This window comes from Anas acuta, chromosome 1 (assembly GCF_963932015.1).
Source record: "Anas acuta chromosome 1, bAnaAcu1.1, whole genome shotgun sequence".
NCBI classification, from domain to species: Eukaryota; Metazoa; Chordata; class Aves; order Anseriformes; family Anatidae; genus Anas; species Anas acuta.
In genome coordinates this window covers 135,403,433-135,418,616 of record NC_088979.1, presented here as the reverse complement: position 1 = coordinate 135,418,616, position 15,184 = coordinate 135,403,433, and the positions used below count along the sequence as shown (strand labels likewise).

Genomic DNA, 15,184 nt, shown 5'->3' with positions numbered 1-15,184 from the left:
GAGAAAGACACAGTAGGGACAGTGGTAAAGTGAGTTACCATCTGCCTCCTTTGTCAGTTTAACAGGTCTGTATTTGAGAAGAGCATATTGTGGCAATAGGCACTGAAGATGTGCATTGGAAAGAGCTCATAATGTCTGGGCATAAACTTGAGACTGGTAAAAACAATTTAAAAATTGTCAGTATCTGAAGTTCCATATTCATCTCTAATACTTAACTGTAGCCTCCTGTTAGTTGGGAACATACATAAAGTATTTTTTTTTCTCTTTATTTTTATTTTTAAGAGAACAAACCATAAGGAGAAAAAAAAAAAATGTAAACTTGACTGGTTTGCAAACCCTAGTCACCTTTTATTTCACCCCTCTAATTAAAACCAAATGAACTTTGCCAGCCTTTCCTCCCGTAAGAATTAAAGTGTTCAGAGAATTAGGAGAAATGTTAACATACTCTTACCAGTAAGGTAGCTTTGTTGTTATACATGTCTTTCCCCACTAAAACATGTTTTATAAAGACACCAAAGTTCCCACAGTTTTTTGATGGGTGTTTTCTCTCCATGCAATACCACATATCTGTGAATTATATTTATGTGCAGTACTGAGTCTGCCGTGGAAAGCACACAGTTCATGTTGCATCCATGAATAAATAGGCAGGCACACACTTGTAAAGCCACTATGACAAGTTAATGCACAAACAACCCTCAGGCTTGCACCTCCCATTTCCAAAATGAGCTGTACATTCTTATTTTTATTGTTCACATACAGAAGATTCCTTACCATTCACAGTCCTTCGTTTTCACTTACAATTTTCTCTAAATCCTTTTTGGACTTTAAAAAAACTCTATTTTATAGGACAGCATGGTCCAGTCCTCTATTGGAATAGCTATGCTTCATTTGTTCCATTCATTTTATAAGAGGAGAGATTGTTAACATTTTCAGTGAGAGCTGACTGCTCATGAAGTTAACAACTTCATGAATTTGTTAACTTCATGAATTTGTTAATTCATGAATTCAGGAAGATGAAAACTGAATTCATCTCCCTGTTTACAGAAGTGGTAAAAGACAAACCTTGTCAGCCAAGACAACAAGTGTCTTACACAGGAGGGTTTTTTATGTATGGCAATTTCACAGAGACTGTTCACAAAGACATTTATTTTATGAATTTACCCTCTTCTCAAATACCTTTGGACTCCTGTGTCTATGAAGGACATATCTTCCAAGGACCCTTTCTTGAATTCTTTATTAGAAACTCCACTTGTAAACTCATATTGATATATTTTGCTGTCTGTATGGTAGCTTAGACAGTATTTGATATGGGCAGTGCCATTAGTTTGCTGCTTGTAAAACATGATGAAGAGAAAAAATATCTGTGAAAACACAGGAATTATTGAGGGAACTGCTCCTCTGTACATTTCTCTGCTGAAAAATCCCCCCGTTCTATGCTGGAGAGGGATGCATCCATGTGCACTTCTGCAGTAACCCATGGGTTGGGGCCGCAGCTAGAACAGCGGAGTGAATTCAGTGCAGCGACTCAGCCCAGCATAGTCAGCTTGCAATGCACAGCACTGTTTTGTTGGTCTCCTGGGACAGGGCCTCTCCAGGTATCACCTCTCAGTCTGGTTCCCTTTTCTCTCAGAGACAGAGAGAAAGTGGTGTTGGATCTCCCTGAGGTGTGGAAAACTTCCACACAAGTTCTTGCTTTAAGAAATATGTGATTTCATTTACAAAGATGGCAATTTATAAGCTCCTGGTTACCACCATTGAACAACAAAACCAAAAATGATGAAGAGGTCTTAACACTGAAGATAATTTATAAATGAGTGTAACTGATTCAACAGAGGAGTTTTGCATGAAGACCATATGCCACTTGTCAGCTCTGAAAAGTCTAGCTGTTCAGAGCCCAGCCATATCGATCTATTCACATCCTATAATTCATAATTTCCAGGAACGTCAAAGAAGGCTGAATATTAATGCAAAAGTCAGGCTATACCTTTGGGCAATGAATTCATGTAATCTATATATAATGTAATGTACATATATATTAACATACACGTGTATAACGCTTTAACAGCACACCAAGTCACTGAAGTCCATGCAGTTATGTCTCAGGCATAACCTAGAGATGCGATTGCAGCATCTGAGCTAAATTTAACCTAAATTTGTGAGCCTGTCCAAGAGACAGTGCTTCCAACTTTTCCAGTCAGTGCTCACTGAACCCTGTGCTGCTTCTCCCCTTGCACTAGTGAGTGAGGCAGCTTTAGGGTAGCTTGGATGTGTCTGTACCTACTCTGATTGCAATGGGAGCATACCAACAGAGCAAGTCCTGCTCTGAGGAGCTCATAGCCTGCTACAAAGGTGTAGAGTATCACCAACTGCAAGGGCAGAAAAAGAGAGGAAAATTAATTTTAGTTTATTGTGATCGTCTCTTCCACGTACTGCTGCTCCATGTGATCCTGGACAAACATCTCTTCTGACACTTTCTTCACTTTCTCCATCTGTACAGTAAGAAGTTCCTTCCCTCAGAGCAGCCCTGACCTTTAATTTTTAGGATATTAAAAAAAAAAAAAACATCCCAGAACTAGCTGGATGAAAGTAGTTGTTCTGATGCATTAATCATGTACCAGGGGGTGACCCAGGAATGCAGTATCTCAGGGAGAATGAGGATTGGCTAGAATGTAGGTTGCCTGTCTGCTCCTAAGCAGATCCAAACCCAGACAGGTTTACAGAAACCAAGTTCTGGTGTCCTGGCCTTTCCCTAGCTCTGGTTTGAATTCATTTTCCAAAACACTTCTGAATTATGTAATGCCTTCTGCAGTTTAATGTTTTTTCTGTGCTGTCATCTTAATTAGTACACAAGGTTGCCAGTTAGCCATGCAGCAAGTGACTAACAAGCCAATCAGAGACTGGCTAGAACTGCCTCTCACTCATCTGGGTGCCAGATCCAGAGTCCAGCAGCTCATCTGCATGATCTGTCGTGCAATTCTGAAACCTTAATATAGCTTAACACAGCAGAGCAAAGACTTGCAAAGGAAACCTATATTATCCTACATCATCCTGAGGTTTTCAGTAGCTACAGTTATCAGGAAAATCGTGTCAATGTGAGTATTACATGTCTAGCCTACTTAGGCACTTTTGGAAAGAAAAACTGCCAAAATACCTTCAAGAATTTGGCCTTGGGAAAAGGCCAACATGAAGTCAATTGGCAGAGTTGGAAGCTGTACCAAGGCCTAGGCTGAGGCCTAGGGTAATGGCTTAGCTATCAGGCTGCTCTTCAACACGAGGTCTGTTGGCGCCACATAGCTTCTGTGGCTATTCTATTTACCATCTTCAACAGATGGTAAATGCTACCAGAAATAGAGATTTGGCAAAGTTAAAACAGTTCATGAATCCAGTTAAATTCAGAAATCTGTTCCAGCAAAAGTAATGTATTGAAAATATCAAGAGAAAAAAAAAATCAACATTTTTAAAAATGGAAATTTGTTGCTTAGGGAAAGCTGAAATGCGTTGTTTCATTAACCCTGAAATAAAACTTTTTTTGACTCCAAGATGGCCTTTGAACAAATCAAGCCACAATTCATTAAAAATAAAGGGAAGGAGGAGGATCACAAGAAGGTGATCCAAGACAACCATCAGAGCATCACCAAGGGCAAATTGTGCCTGACACGTCTGGCAGCCTTCTGTTGGTAATGGAGTGACTGCAGCAGTTGACAAGGGAAGACCCACCCATGTCATCTACCTGGACTTCCCTGAGGCCTTTCACACAGGTGGACCATTTAGAATTGGCTTGAAGGCCACACCCAAAGAGTGGTGGACAATGTTTCTAAGTCAAGGTGTAGGCTGGTGATGAGTGGTGTCCCTCAAGGGTCTGTCTTGGGACTGGTACTGTTGAATTTCTTTATCAATGACATAGACAGTGGGATTGAGTCACCTCAGCAAGTTTCCAGGTGACACCAAGCTGAGGGGTGTAGTTAATACAAGAGAAGGAAGGGATGCCATCCACAGGGACCTGGACAAGTTTGGAGAGAAAGAGAGGTCCTCTTCTGGAGCAGCAGCTGCCACCTGTCCTTCAGACCCAACCTACAATATTTCTACATATTATCAGCTTGTGAGTTGCACTGGAGAACATTTTTTTATATCTGTATATAGTATATCTGGAGTATACTAAGTTGAACAGGTCAATGCTTCAAGAATGCCCAGAATGCAGTTTGCAAAAGATACAATGCAGCACTACAATACAAAATCACAGATTGTCTGAGGTTGGAAGGGACCTCTGGAGGTCATGTGGTCCAACTGCTCAAGCAGGGACACTTAAAGCTGGTTGCTGAGGATCTTGTCCTAGCAGCTTTTGAATATCTCCATAGTGGAAGACTCTACAACCTCTCAGGGCAACCTGGACCATTGCTCAGCCATCCACACAGTAAAGAATTGCTTTCTGAGGTTCAGACAGACCCTCCTCTATTCCAGTTTGTGCCCTTTGCCTCTTGTCCTGTCACTGAGCACCACTGAAAAGAAACCGGATCTGCCTTCTTTACACAACCTTCTTCTTCAGGTGCTTGTATACATTGATAAAATTCCTCCTGAGCATTCTCTTATCCAGGCTGAACAGTCCCAGCTATTGCAGCTTTCCTTGTAGATGGGATGCTTCAGTCCCTTAATGTCCATTCATTGGGCTCTATCCCGTATGTCCATATCTTGTACTGAGGGGCCCAGAAGTAGACACAGCACTCCAGGTGTGGCCTTGCCAGTATTGAGTAGAGGGGAAGGATCACCAGCTTTGACCAGTTGCCAAGGCTCCTCTTGATGTAGCCCAGGATACCATTCACCTTCTTTGTGGCAAGAGCTCATTTCTGGCTAACGTTCAGGTTGGTGTCCACCAGGAACCCCAGGTCCCTCTCTGCAAAGCTGTTTTCCCTCCAGCAAGTGTTGATGCATGAGGCTCTTCTTCCTCAGGTGCAGAGCTTTGTTTCCCTATATTGAACTTCTTGGCATTCTTGTCAGCCCATTTCTTCAGCTTGTCATGGTCCCTCCGCATGGCAGCACAACCCCCTTGTCAATCAGCCACTCCTTATTTTGTGGCATCTGCAGACTTGCTGAGGGTCAGCTGAAATGTCTCTGTTAGAACAACTACTTTCTCACCTAGAAGCATAAGGGTCAGGGCACAGCACCACATGGTCAGACCTGGGTAGGCCGATGCATATCTTGTTGATTCACAGATGTAGGTTTATATCAGAAGTTATCCATGCTTAAAGCATGCCAGTTGATGTGTGAAACAGACATTCCTACCACAGGGGTGGTGACAGAGTCAAAAAGAAGAGCAGTGAGAGTCAGTACTTTCATCTGTCTGAACTTAGTCTGTTAGACAAGAGGCAAAACTGTCACACAACTGAACTTTTTCTCATGTACCCCCACAGCTAGGTGTAATTCCTTCACATGTAGCTGTGTACAATAGCCTTCCCTTTAGTCAGTGTCTTCTGTACCAGGATGATTTTTGGCTATTATGGCAATTTGGTCACTGGCTAGATCTAGTATGTAGTTTATATAGAGATGAATATGTTTGTTTTATATAGGTACAATGACCCTGTGCCATTACAGTTATAGTTTTTGTGACCTAGTGGGATCCCATACACGGGAGCCCCAGGAGACAACGTAATCTCTTCATCTGTGGCACCTTCCTCCTAATGGCACAAAATCCACCTCCTCATCTGTTACACAGCACTGTGTGGTAGCCACATCACCTGTTCCCTGATATTGTGTCTCTCACACAGAATTTGGGAGCCTGACCACTCTTTCAGTTCTCTTCTCCTTTGGCATTTGGAGAAGCTATAACTGAGACAGAGGCACAAAAACCCAGGATGGCAGAAACTGTGCCATGCTGCACTCCTTGCCAAGCTGTCAAACTACAACCCCATCTGATGTAGACACTGGTAGCTGTCCCTATGCCAGTGTTTGCCAGAGGCTTGTGAATTGTTGTCACAGAATGAGGATGCCCCTCAAGATCATCATATTTATAATCCAAAAAGCCAAGTTGGATAAAATGAGTCCATTTCTCTGCCACAGCTGCACTTGTTAGTCATAAGAGCACTGCCTGGTTCCCCTCTCAGCAGGTTTCCAACTGCAGCCCTAACACAATATCATCCTTTCCTCTCTCCTTTGGCAGACATTTCCAGTTGGTACCCTTAAGGGGCACAGGAAGTGTGGAGCAACTTGTTCTTGGGGATTGTGTGTTTTTAGTGCAATGTAGAGAGTATCCGTATGAAATTTTCTCTTGGAGCTCTGTTACTTTGGAGAATCTGCTCCCAAATTTTCTTTCATTCTAGAAGTATAAGAAGTGCATACAGGCTTTGGAAATAAGGCTTTGGGGGAGGGGGAGGAGTTTTTGCTTGTTTGTTTTTATTTTCAGTGGTAATATTAACTTCCAGATTTTCATATCATTAGCTATTGAATGGAAAAGCTACCAACTTTCAGTGCTGCAAATTAAAAGCTAGAAAAACCTAATGTTTATTGAAAATAATAATAATAAAAAAAATGTCTGCCAAAAGAGCCTCCTCTCTTGAGAATACTGAAGGTCATAACGTACAGCTGTCTGTTTATCCCCTCTGTGTCTGACAGGGGAAAATAATCATGGACCATAAATACCTTTGCTTTGTCATTTCATGTCAAGCTCTGAGAGATCTTTGGACCATTTACAGGTTTAAGAATAGAGGCTGTCAAGTTAAAGACCAGTACATCATCCAGCCTGGAAACAAGCTAAATTTTCAGTATGAAGATCCTTCCTGGATGAAGCATTTGTAGCAAGCACTATAAAATAGGACATCCAACTTAAAGAGTGTTAGAGACCCTAGCAAAACAGTGTAGACTAAGGTAAGAATATTCTGAACTTGAAAACCAGTTTGGCATTTTCTATGGACACTGTAATTCCAGAAATAAAAAAGTTCCAAATTGTTCATGGAATGTTTTCTATGCTTTTCTAACTGATGTAGAGGCATTTCTGTATATTATATGGAGAGTCTGGAATACTTCTGTATGTAAGTATCCATACACCAGCATTCCCTGCCAGCTAGAAAAAAACAGCAAGTGCAATGGCCAACCACAGGAGTTTTCAAGAAACCAACAGCTGTAAATGCTGTCTGAAAGACAGGTATCAAGAGTGGCTGAATACAAAAACACACAAAAAATGGCTGAATATAAAAATCTCACTGAATATAAGGCAAGAAATTATTCTCCTGGTATGATTTATTTATTCACCCCAGATTCAAGATTTGCTCTTTCATCAGGGTTAAACTGGATATCACTCCATCAACTTTTAGTTAATATTGTCCGTATCAGAGAACAGAATCCTGGTTTTGTACATGTGTCCTTGCTTTTAAGCAAGATGCATAAGAGCTCTGAAACATGCATACAAGTCAGAGGCTGCAGTCATTTACTATGACAGAGTTAGACTAGTATTTAGCTTTTGAAGAGAAGCATGTGTACCAGATAGAAAATTTCAGGTTTAATATATAGCCTTAAGAAGAAGAACATCTGCCCTTTCCCTTTCGTTTTAGCCCTTCAATATCTTACTTGCATAAGACTGTAAGGATTCAGTCTGCCCAGCACAACATCTCCATATGCTTTAACGCATGCCTCCATATTTAAAAGGGGTGGTGTCCTGTCCTGTACTGTCTAACATCTTCTGAAAACACACATCACCTCTAACACTTTATCCATTCACTGAGCCCTTGGCAGTGTTTTTGCACCTTCTTTCCTCTCTGACTAGGTGTTCTGTGAAAGACATTAAAGCTCAAAGCTTTCTGAAAAGTCTTTCTTCAATTTTATATTTTTTAATATCCAAGTCAAGGAGAATTTATACACTTTGATAAATTGTAAAAGTAACAGGCTAGAAACAGGATTCTTGGTATTGAATTTGGGTTACTCTAGCAGCTATTTTTATATCTCCAAAGAAGAAGCATTTCTGAGTACTTTCCTTTTTCTTTTTTTTTTTTTCTATTTTTTTATTTATTATTATTTCACTGTGTACGGTGCCCACTGGGTGCACAGGTTCATTTTTGGAAAGAGTAAGCAGCAAAACCAAGAAATTATGCCTGTCCTTGTGTATGTTTTACCTGTGGTTTCTAAATATTGTAATGATATTTGGGAAGCCAGTATATTCATTCTTCCAACAGTTGAGTCAATTTGCTCTGATGAAATGATTTTCTGAATTTCTTATGCAGGTTGATGTGTTAATGTCAGTAGATAATAGTTCTCTTTGTTTTTTTGTCAGCTTTTATACATATACAGAGAAGTTTGTGTAATACACACACATACATGTATATACTGTCTACTGTTACACTCATATATATATATGTGTGTATTTGTGTGTGTGCATTAAACACATATGCATGTGATATGAAAAATTTGAAAATAAGATTCAGACTGACAAGAATGAAAATGGATTTCATGGTTGATCAAGTTTAGTTTTAACTTATGTTTGAATTCTGTTATCCACTTGTTTTTCATGAAGGTGATTCCCTCTAACCCTGCGTTGTCCTCTAAAAAAATATACATATAGATGGCTCTTTACAGCTTTAATGTTCTGCTTCAGGATGTCTAACAGTTAGTATCAGTTTGTTCAGTAATCTCACCAAGTCGTACTTGTGATAGGGTAAGAAAAGTTTTGCCAGGTCTCTCAGTAATTTTATCTAACCATTTTTCTTTCTGTAAAGGATCTTCTTTTTTTTTGGTACAGTGGTGGTAGGCTCTGAGAACCTGGTAACTTGACCATGTATGAAAAGGGCATTTTTACTGTACAGCTTAAATGCAGACTAAGGAGAAAAGTTCTGAGATTCAGGATCACTCTTTGAGTTGGTCCCTTGAGTATTTCTCACACAAAGCTGGGAGATGATACTCTCTGACAAAAGTAGAATAACAAGAGTCCTCTTCCTTCTGGATAGCTGGAGTATCAAGTGAGGAGACAATCATCAGTCAATTAAAGTTTAGAAATGCAGCCATAGAGTTATGGAACATAAACTACACAAGGTTCAGAAATATGAAAGAGTCTTCTCATCCAGCCTTGCTTAAAAAACTCCCTTCAATTATTCTTTCTCCCTGTGTGGCAATAGTTGAATTTTCCTGCTTTTTGGGTTTATGTACTAACAAAACAAAAAAATGAATAAGATGGTAGGCAAACATCTTCCAGCTACAGATGTTCCAAGCTGAAGAGATTACTGCCTCTGGCTACTTTTCTTTGCTCCCATTACCATAAGTCTTGGCCCATTCCCATATGCAGCTATGCTGCTCGGATGAACTCTTTCCAGCTAGATGCAGATTGAGAAAGAGATGTGCTGTAGCAGGGCAGTGATGACAGTTTAGGGAAATGCAGAATTAAAACCTTATATCCAAAGGAAGATAAGTTTCCACGCCTTAGCTGAGCCTTTAAGGATTTTTTTTCCTCCACTAAGTAGCTTCTTGCTTTTTTGGGCTGCCACAGAAGAATTGCACAGTGGATGCTAAAGTGTATATTCATCTTAACTAGCCTACTAGCAAGAATCAAAACTTCTATTACAAATGCTTTCAAGTAATCAGTACAGGTTCTGTGTTGTTTCATGTCATAAATTGATGAACTAGGCAATCTGGCATAAGAGATCTAAGCTATGAGTGAGAATAGGGCAAGTGGAAAGGCCTAAAGGGATTGAAGAGTCCTGCTCCTGGAAATGCCTCTGCCATTGGTCATAAACTGGGTTCTGCATGTTTTGTTCATGTTTAAGAAAAGATGGTGTCTGTCCCACACAATTTACAGCTTGGCAGACATCTTCAGTAGTCTCTACTGATCAGATTGTTTAACACCATAACAAGAGTATAGAAGACTCATTGTAGTTTTCAAGGGTCTCCTCCCTCAAGAAATATTCTTTCTAAAAAAATTGTCATTCGGTGCTCTCAGGCCCAATCCAAAACCAAATATTTGTTCTTTCAATGCATCCTCATGAGCCAGGAATAAACATCCCCAAACATAGTGATTAATAGCAGTCCATGTGGGTGTGGATTTGCTGTGGGCATGCACATGCACACCCACCAGCTCTTACACTCAGACATACACAGAAGCCTGGTAATTGTTTGCATATTTAGTTGTAGAATTCTTAGCATTTGGATCTTCTGCTAATTTTTTTAACTCCGGATACATTTGCATCAGATTAGCAGAGACAGCCAGGGAGCCATATCACTCTCTCAGCAATAAGACATCTGGTCTTACCTTTATTTAGAGCAGAAATGAAACAGAGTTGCAGACTTCTGTTTAGTGAACATGAAATCATATTACCAGGAAGCCTACAGTTAACCTTACAGGGACAGCTTAGGTCAAGAGACAGATGGATTACTAGAGCTGTCTCTGAGATGTTGGAGAGAGCTGGGAAGTGAATCCAAGGAGCTGTGATTGCTTGTAAATCCCTCATTTTCTTGGGTATTAAATTCAGTTACAAACATCAAATATTCTCTATTCATATTGCAAAATGAGTCATTTACAAAATGACTAAACTTTCCATTTATTTGCAAAATGATTGTTTCAGCCAGTCATTTTGTAAAATTACTGTTTCATTTATTTTTAAAAGTTTGGCTTAATTTTTCTACATATATACTTCTAGAGAACTATACAGTCATTTATTTCTACACTTGGGCAATTTTGTAAAATTATTTAAATTGTCGGTCATTTCACAAAATAAACACATATCTCACTTTATAGCTGTGAAATATATTATGGGAACTTTAACGCTATTAGGAGGAATACCAGGTAGTTATTATGGGTACATCGACAGCACATTTCAGAGTAGTTACAGCAAAATAGACCTTTCCTCTGAATTCTAATCCATAAGTTGTTACAGAGGTGTCGTAGAGCCCTGAGAATACTGGAAAGGGGAGTACAGCCCTGCATGAATGTGTCAAATGATCCCAGTGCCTCCCATATGTCTTAAGCCCAAGCTTGTTCTCCAGAGATGAAAAAGCTGTGATTCCACTTAGGAATTCAATGACATGGTTGCTCACAGATGGTTTTGCTGCTCTTAGTCATACTACATTGTAATGCCAAGTTTCATAAGAGGACTCCACCAGCAATCCTATCTGTTCATAAATGTTCAAAACCTGCTAGATGTAATGTGGTTATAACTATAATAATTTCAGATTTTTAGCATTTCAGGTAATAATGGGGACACTTCTGGTGCCTCATATTGCCCGTGATGCTAGTCAGTCACAAAGGCCTGAAACTTTTAGTCATGGATTTTGTAATATGATTATACCTTTATTTATGTGTATATACTTTTTAAGTATACACAGTGTTTTCACAGCCACCCAGATTACAAGTCTGAGCAGAAGTCTGCTCTGGCCAAGTATGTACTAAACAAATCTCCCTTACAGTCAATTAAAGAATTTGGCAAGTGAAGTAATTTAATATCCAAGATATTTAATCCAGTAATCTAGTAATATTTTTATCTAAACTACACTGTGGTGTTTTTCCTTCTTTTTATTTTTTCATGGTGTTGGGGAGAAGGGGAGGAGAAGGAATTATTTTATACCTACTGAGCAAACATCATTATTAGCAGTTTTGCTTCTTCTTTTCAGCATGAGTTTTCAGCATAATGTTGGGAATTGTGGTGTGTTTTCTTTTTTTTCTTATGTGGGTTTTGTCTGTAAAAAGAGAAGGTTGTCTAGAGCTGTACATATGTGTCAGTCTGAAAAAGGGAAAATCCCAGTCTTTGAAGAGCAATGTAAAGGCAAATGTGTACTGCAGATTGCTTCATATTGGGAGAGAGATCCAAATTGCCTTTGAATTTACCTTGCAAACTTGAATCAAAATTGGATGCAGCCATGATGGACATTCTCTTCCCTTTTGCCTCTCAAAGTAAGGGCCCCATATTGACTCGGTAATGATGGGTGGTTTGCACTCCCCTTCTTTCTCCTCACACCAGGACCCTCCCCCTCACGCCCTTTTCTTCTTTTCCCAGCACCAACATATTCATAGGTAGGTGAGCATTGCTCTCTGCATCACTGATAGTTAACATCCAGCATTAGCTCGCAAATATTTGGACTGGATTACAGGCCCTGGATGGCCCTGCCTAAGCACCATCAAACACACATTTGTCCTATTAGACAAATGGGCTCGGTGCTGGGGCCGGTCCTCTTTAACATCTTCATCAATGATCTGGATGACGGCATTGAGTGCACCCTCAGTAAGTTTGCAGATGACACCAAGCTAGGTGCGTGTGTCGATCTGCTCGAGGGTAGGAAGGCTCTGCAGGAGGATCTGGATAGGCTGCACCGATGGGCTGAGGTCAACTGTATGAAGTTCAACAAGGCCAAGTGCCGGGTCCTGCACCTGGGGCGCAATAACCCCAAGCAGAACTACAGGCTGGGAGAGGAATGGTTGGAGAGCTGCCAGGCAGAGAAGGACCTGGGAGTGATGGTGGACAGTCGGCTGAATATGAGCCAGCAGTGTGCTCAGGTGGCCAAGAAGGCCAACGGCATCCTGGCTTGTATCAGAAACACTGTGACCAGCAGGGCTAGGGAGGTGATCGTCCCCCTGTACTCGGCTCTGGTGAGGCCGCACCTCGAGTACTGTGTTCAGTTTTGGGCCCCTCGCTACAAGAAGGACATCGAGGTGCTTGAGCGGGTCCAAAGAAGGGCGACGAAGCTGGTGAGGGGCCTGGAGAGCAAGTCCTATGAGGAGCGGCTGAAGGAGCTGGGCTTGTTCAGCCTAGAGAAGAGGAGGCTCAGGGGTGACCTTATTGCTCTGTATAAGTACATTAAAGGAGGCTGTAGCGAGGTGGGGGTTGGCCTGTTCTCCCATGTGCCTGGTGACAGGACGAGGGGGAATGGGCTAAAGTTACGCCAGGGGAGTTTTAGGTTAGATGTTAGGAAGAATTTCTTTACTGAAAGGGCTGTTAGGCATTGGAACAGGCTGCCCAGGGAGGTGGTGGAGTCACCATCCCTGGAAGTCTTCAAAAGACGTTTAGATGTAGAGCTTAGGGATATGGTTTAGTGGGGACTGTTAGTGTTAGGTCAGAGGTTGGACTCGATGATCTTGAGGTCTCTTCCAACCTAGAAATTCTGTGATTCTGTGATTCTGTGTGACAGCTTCAAACAGGACAACCCAAAAAACAAATACTTGGTGCTGCACTGAACACTTGAGGATGGTGATGCTTGATTTGACTTATACAGCCATGTGGAGCCTTTCCTTCAACTTCAGTGGGATTTTGATCAAGTCCTAGATAGGTAGAAAAAATGCCATAATCTGTGAAAATGTGCATTAACACCCAGGTTGTGCAAATATTTCCGTATAAAATATGCTTCACCTCTGTCAGCTGCATTTATTACTGCACTTATTACAGTAGACAATATCACACCTTGTCACATAAATGAATGCAGGACTGTGGCTCTTGACATGCTCAACTGTAATTGATTGCTTGTATTTGTGATTTTAATTGCTTTTAGAAATTTAAAAAGGAAAAAAAAAAAAAAACAGTTGTGCATTGAATTTTACTTAGGTTTTGAAGTGAGGCAAATTGCCTTTCCTTTGTTTTTTCAACACTAATTAGGCATTGAAACAATTATCCCCAGACCATACAAGTATTTAAAAAAAAATAAAAAGAGGAAATACAGATATTTCTGCAGTTATCAGGAGACACATTAGGCCCTGTAGCAGTAGGAGGACCATCTATCCTCACAAGTTGAAATTCTGTCATCTTTTCCTTCTTTGTACAAGATCTGTCACCATTGAAACAATTGGAAAATTTTCATTTGACTTTCCTGAGCTCTATATCTGTCAGTGTTGTCCCTGTGACTATGAGGACTTTTCTGAAGTCTGTCAGAGAGATATACTGCAGATTGAAATGAGAAAGATGCCATATATTATTTGGGTAGAGTAGCTTATTGTCTTACAGCAGTTAAAATGAATTATGATGGGGTTTTCCCCTGATGTTATTTAAGGAAGAAATAGCATTCATTAGAAACAATCCTTTGCCAACATATACTTTCTAAACTAAAAAAAAAAAAAAAACCCACTCACATGGTTTTACCTTATTCCCAATGAACATGTTTTTTCAAAGCCAAGAAGCCAAGACAAGTGCATTCTGACAACCAAGTACATAGCTCAGAGTAATTTTCCTAGTGTTCTCTGTATCTTGGTACACTCTTAAATAAGCATTGACAGATATTACAAGTAGTTGTCAGGAAGATAAGGAGGGAGAGTTAGTTCAACAGCCAATAATAAATCTCATGTATTTTAACAACATAAAGGAATCAGAGGCAAACACAATACCCAGCTTCTCTTACATATTTTCTGAATGGAATCACTGAAGGATTGCCATAGTCATATAGTTAAAGGTTTATCTTCTGACACAACAGATAATACATGCAAAAAGTCCAGCAACTAGGCTTACAAATGAAGGGGGATTATTGTGTTGGAAGTGATAAATCCTCAGTAACTCCAGTTTGGGACAACAGTTCTGTATGCATGGACCAAAGCAGTGCCCTTGGGCCTCAGAGATATCAGGTTCCTCTGAACGTCCATGGGAGAAAGAGTACACTATAACTGATGTAATTGACTTGCACCATTGGCTCTTTTATGATTTTGTTTTCATTTCAGGCAGATTTGAGCTGCAACAGGGAGCTTAGGTACAGACAGGCATTTTCCATAGCACAAACAGACATTTTTTTCTGTCAGTTTGTCTCTTTTTCTGTGTTTCCGTTCCTTCTCTGCATCACACACAGATATGTATTAGTCAAATATACTCTTAAAATTATAAACATAGAAGATCAAAGTGTTAATGAGACTTGTTTTGTCTTGTGAACAGTGGCAATAAAAGACATTAATTTTGGATCATTTAGCATTTTATGGGAGTTTTCTGTTGTTACAAAATTATTCAGAATACCCAGAACTATAATGGCTCTCAAGAAAGAGCTTCATCTGACGGGGTAATAAAGTTGTCAACTGAGTTTGGTGTCAGTAACTGCAAAATAATACAGAAGAGAAGAAAGAAATTAAGAATTTCTGTACTGTGAAGGCCCTCCATGAGCAATTGGCACTCATGAAGGAGTCCTTGGAGTCCTTTTCTATAGTTCTCTACAAAAGCCAGCTGAGCCCAACAGTGAGAAAAGGTATATTGTATTGTACTACAGCATATATCCCTGGTGGCCTTCCCACTGTGGATCTTGTATACAGTATATCAAC

At 40.2% G+C, this 15,184-nt stretch overlaps 1 protein-coding gene across 8 annotated transcripts in view; it reads left to right on the top strand.

The window, feature by feature from the left end:
- LOC137843444 (potassium voltage-gated channel subfamily KQT member 1-like) overlaps positions 1 to 15,184 on the top strand; it is a 519,382-nt gene that overhangs the window by 425,554 nt on the left and 78,644 nt on the right. The gene's annotated exons all lie outside the window — the stretch shown is intronic.